Genomic DNA, 6,000 nt, shown 5'->3' on the forward strand with positions numbered 1-6,000 from the left:
TGGACAGCAAAAAATTCTTACATTATCTTACAGAGGGACTATATGATAATTGTTAATTAAATCAGTAGTACATTGCGATATGTTTGTACATACTACTCACGAAAAACATAGTCTATAATCAGGTGTGACATGGAGAAGGCGTTCAATGGGAGTTTCATTATCAAGAGTGCGACTAGGCCACATATTGATAAGATGAACAACAATAAGAAAAACTTTGCCCCAATATTTCAAAGGCATGGAGGCCGCAACTAAGAGAGCTAAGCCTACCTCGACAATGCATCTACGTTTGTGTTCAGCGGAACCATATTGTTGATCAACATGGGGAAACGACACATGATGAGAAATACATATCTTTTGAAAAAATAACTTAGTTTTTCATATTCATCACCTCAAACAGATTGCATGGCAATGATTTTGTTATCAAACTTACGTTGAACAAGAGCTTAAAAGTTATGAAAGAATTGAAATACATCATAACGTTTTTAAGGAGATAGATCCAAGTGTACTTTCTATAGTCATTAACAAAACTCACATAATAAGAATGTCTACCAACACATTGGAAAAAATGAGTTGTGAAGGCTTGGTAGATACACCAGTGGAACCAGGATATGTTGAAGATTTTTGCTCTTTGACATGAATCACAAATAGTTTCTGCGTTTCTCTCACGAACAAGTGGCTTTTTATTTCAACTAAGAATTTGATGAACAAAAGCAAATGATGGATGACCTAAGCGACCGTGCCACTTTCTGCTGAGAGTTTTATGGCACCATAGACTTGTGTACTCCCTCCGTCACGGTTTAGAAGGCATAGTTAGACTTGCGTGCATTTCCAAAATAGACAAAGATTAAGGCACGTTGCATTTACTCCTAATAGCTAATTAGTACTCCGTTATACTACTTCTATATGCATGCGTAGTGTGAATGCTATTTTTTAACTCATTTCACAGCCAATCAATAACCACCTAGGTCCTAGAGAATTTGCATGCACGCCTTCTAAACCGTGACGGAGGGAGTACTAAACTTCCAGTACTAAGGAAGCAATGCATATAACCCTTGAACACAGACACCCATATCGGGAATTCTCTTTGTTGCTTGGACCTTAATCATAAAGAAGTATCGATGAAACTCTAGAACGACATTATGATCAAGCACAATACGATGAATTAAAAGAAGAGTTTTGGAAGCACAAGGAACCTGCAAGATTCCTCTTAAGAAAAGATCTGATGTGGGATTTTTATAATGGATTTATCAATAAAACTAATCTCCATACCTGCACCATTATCTGCGTTGTATATTTGTTCCCGATCATGATATTTATCATGCATGGTTAGCTTTTCCAACTCTCCATTGATATGGTTTGTCGCACCCGTGTCCATATACCAGCTGGTATCAACACCATATGACACATCTGCTGCAATTGCAATTTTCTTTTTCTAGGAATTTTCATCGGCATAGCACCAATCACAATCTTTAGCGAGATGGTTTGTTTTCTTGCATATTTTACACTTGCCTTCGTAGCCCTCATAACCTTAGAAGTTGCGCCGCCTTATGTTGTTGGAGGGGGCGTCAGTTGTTTGGTTGATAGTAGCCGCCACCACTATGGGCATAAGTTGCGCCGCCTTAGAAGTTGTGCCGCCTTATGTTGTTGGAGAAGGCAGTGACATAGCTGGTTCCATGGGCATAAGTTCCGCAAAATTGGATATTGCATCCTAATTAGATGGAACGGTAATTTTATAGCAACGCATATATGGTTTACACAGCAACTGGATTTATGTGCCTGTATGCAAGTGCTAGGACAACCTTCTATGCCGTGACAGGAGGAAGAGTTCACGTGTTTGGAGGATGAGAGTTGACAGGCCGCATGAGAATGATTTGTGCGAGATTACGATGCGAGAGGATGAGCTGGGCCGGGTGACCATAGCATTCACTCACTACTTTTTCCCTTTGAACCCTAATTCGTTTCCCCTCTTTGGATTACAGTTTCGTGACACAACTGGTTTTGGCGCACTAGTGACTTGATTGAGGTTCAGATTGCATTTATTTGGGCTCCAAAGAGCAGCTTCTACGCCTTCTAGGTCTCTAGAAACCAGAGCCGCACCAAACACCCTGGGTCGACCCTTCTGAGCCGTTGCTCGGAGCAGTCCGCTAATTAGCCCGAGAAACCGTTCCTGGCTGGAGCTCCTGGCAGCTGGTTCCAAGGTGGCAAAAGATGGAAGTACCTTCCTGTAATGTTCTAGTACTTTACTAGCAAAGTGCATGTGCTTTGCTACGACTTGGCTACTGCGCGGTTGACGATTACAAAGAGGAGCAATAATACAAGAAATATTGCGTTGTAGAATCTTAGGTAATTACAGTTGGTCCTTTGCAAGCTTTAAAGTGAGACAACATCTTCAGTTTTTAAATATAGGAGTATGGGAAAGGAAAAAAATTGTTCATAATCAAAATAAAACCAAGAGAATGATTTCGAGCTATATTTGTTTGTACTTTTTATAGGAGGGTTGTGCTCATAAGTAATAGTGTGTTGCTTTTTTTGCTGGATCTGACAGGTGACTAAGAATACATTAATTTATTTATATCGCTTGGAATGTGCTAGCCCAACATGTGAGGGGAAAGGTGTTTTTTATTAGTCATGTTGGTCCCACATGCGAATTCACCGTTAACTCCAACTACATAAATAGGACGACTACGAATGTCCCCTTCCCGCTACGAGCCCATGTGCACCACGCGATAATGTGCCATTTGCAGACCGCTTTCAGATGCAACCCATGGTGCTTACCAGGACACACATGTGTTTCCATGTTTGATATATACACGTGTTAAGATTAGTTTTTGTGCATTTTTATTTTATTTTGTGACTTATATGATGCATGAGTTGTACTGTTGGGGTGGAATTCCACTCTTTCCCATAATCTGCATGAAGTCTTTAGTTTATTAAAAATGAACTAGTCATCTGCAGCGAAAACAACTGTTAATCAGATCATTCTTGTCATTTAGCTTGTTGCTCCACTAGCCATCACTACTACAATACAACTACCAAACGGTTGCATCTTGGCTCCAATTTTCTTGCTATAACGAGCTTGCAACCACTGCTTTTTGTTGGAACCGCTAGAGTTGGAGCCGTGGAAATTGCATGTGAAACAACATACAGCTCGTGTTTCCTATGGAGCTTAGCAGTGCCACTGGTTGTGCCTTGTATGCAAGGCACATACGGCCCAACCCATCGAAAGAAAACCTCAAAGTGTTTGCTAATGTCCCGATGACTCCAATTCCCACATTATGTCCATACATATTTCTGTGGTTCTTTTATCATGGTGTACTCTACTTTTTTGGTCTATGCCTGCCTTGTGGGCTTGCATATAGCCCCGTATAGAATCACTAGTTAAAACAGGTGGATGGATGAAGATAATTTGGTGAATACTGGAATGATATATATAGAGAGGGCAAGATGCATGGAGAACGTTACTCACATAAGCGTGGGAATATGGTGGAGTCTTCACTCCTTTTCCATGGAATGAATTCTAATGTGCAGCTGTAGCCTACGGGTGCGGTTCTTAATAGGTTGCTAACTTGGTAGGCGCGCCTACTCTTGGCAGGGACGTTTCAAGTATAGTTAAAGTATCGAGTTGACTCTCTTGACCCTGTTTTATACCTCCTAGTATAACCTTTTTTATTGTGCATGTCCTATTTTATGTCTCCATTGTGCTTTCTCTCTCTTGAAAGTGTGATAGGGGGATACAATGTATGTTAGTGTTAATCGTTCTCAAAACAAGCTTTTCCCATGCTTTATATATAGAGAAAAGCAAAACCAGCGGAGGAGGTGGGCAGCCCCCGCCTAGTCGGGCCGTTGTGGTTGGGTGGCGGCGCTCGACGCGGGTGGAGCCCCCGGGTGGCTTCTCTAGTCCTTCCTCTCCGGCATCGGGCTGTGGCCGGTGCCTCTTGGTGCTCTGGGTCTTCGGCGCAGGGGTGAAACATGGTTCCGCCGGGGAGCTGGCTAGGAGGAATGGGTGAACTGTCGCGTGCCCCATCGCCGACACAGCCGCTGGTCGTTGCTAGGTGCCACTCCTCCTCGGGGCAGCGGCCCTGGCGGTGGGAGTCGTGTTCGTCGTGGGCGGATTGCGCGGCCCGGATGCAGGCAGACAATCATGGCCTCTCGGGCATCATGGCTGCCGGTGGGTGGCGGACTGGGGTTGCGACGGAGGGGTCAAAGCACCGGGTTACATCACATACCCAGTCGATGCACTGTCGACGGCGATGGCGTCCGTGGACGATCGCTCAGGTGGTCTCGTCGGTTCCAAGCGGATTTTCTTTGCATATCTAGTAGATGCTTGGTAGTCATTCAGGTTGTGTATCGGTGCCCGACATTCATGTATCTTGCATTGGGTGGATGTGGCGTGCGTTTGTATCGGTTGCTTCAATGTATGTGATGGTTGTTTTATAATATAAAGCAGAGAAAAACCCTTTTTCGTCATATAGAGCACACAATGGTCCTATCAATATATGGTGATGAGAAAATCTTCTGAATTACAAAGCACGTCAAAAGAAAGAAAATTACCAAGCAAGTAGCTAATCAACACGAACTGAACGACCAACAATACAAGAAAATCTACCCCAACAATAACCAACAGATAATCTTCTCAATCACAAAGCAATTAGCTTGAGTTCCCAGTGGAGCTTAACAAATACATCTATATTGCTCTAACTAGGAGGCAGGAGCCACCCAACTCGTCGATAGAACTGCTGGAAAAGTGTTTGCCAATGTCCTGATGTCTCCAGTTCCTGTTTTATCATGGTATACTGTTTATATTTGTGTTTGACACCTATCATATATATATATATATATATATATATATATATATATATATATATACCCAGTAAAAGACTAACCAGTTTGAACCCTGAATGGAGGAACAATATAGTTTGGTGAATATGTGAGTGGCATATAAAGGGAGAGATGGACGGAGAACGTTACTCACACATGTGTGCGAGTTTGGTGATGTCTTCATTCCTTCTCCGCCAGATTTTTTTAGAAAAGGAGGCATAGCCCTGGCCTCTGCATCGAGAGATGCATACGGCCATATATTAAAAACAAAACCAAGTCTTACAAAAGTACAGAAGAGTCTTAACAAAAATAAAAAGATACACGGCGTCTGACACACCACAACCGGAGGTGAACATAGGCCTAGATAACTAACCACCTATCCTATTAATATGTCGCCATCCAAACCAGTTGAAGATACCCTGAGCTACCATCTCCCATCGGACACACCCAGTAGCCATAGGCTCCCTGACTTCCACAGGAGTGAGTAAGGACCACGTGCGGATCAAGGCAGTAGCCCTGAAAATGACCTGCAAAAAGTGAATATGTCGTTGTTTGTTAAACACAAAGTCATTTTTACAATTCCATGTAGCCCATAAAAGTGTACATGATCCTACGCGAATAAGTTTAGCAGTTTTAACATCGACCCCCTTTAACCACGTCCCAAATAACGTGTTTAAGACCATTGTATTTTCGCTAGAGGTTCCTGGTAGGAAAAATAAGAATTCCTCTATCCTATTAACTAAATTATCCAGGTGACGAAAAGATGGCTCCCCCCTCCGCTCCGCTCCGCTCCTCGCAGCTCCCGCTTCTAGCCAGCGCCCGCGCCTAGACGAGCAGCCCCGCCGCCGTCCTGCCGCCGGTCGCCCCCGCTTCCGCCGCACCATGGCCACTTCCGATGACGGCCGCGACCCGCGCCGCCACCACCGCGAGGACCGATGGAAGGACTCGGACAGCTCCTCCTCCGGTGTGCGCTCCTACCGCGACGTCGCCCGCACCGCCCCTCCCCCTCCGCCGCCGGTGCACCAGCCGCAGGCAGCCCCCATCCCGCCCCCGCGCGCCCCCGCTTCTACCCGCCTGGGCCCCCGCTCGGAGGTCCACCGCGTGGAGGACGCGACGCAGCCAGCGCCGGACGCGGGCGGAGCCTGGGAGCAACCAAGGAGCCGGCATCGCCGCAACTACCGG

The sequence above is a fragment of the Hordeum vulgare genome, chromosome 7H, assembly GCF_904849725.1.
Source record: "Hordeum vulgare subsp. vulgare chromosome 7H, MorexV3_pseudomolecules_assembly, whole genome shotgun sequence".
NCBI lineage: Eukaryota > Viridiplantae > Streptophyta > Magnoliopsida > Poales > Poaceae > Hordeum > Hordeum vulgare.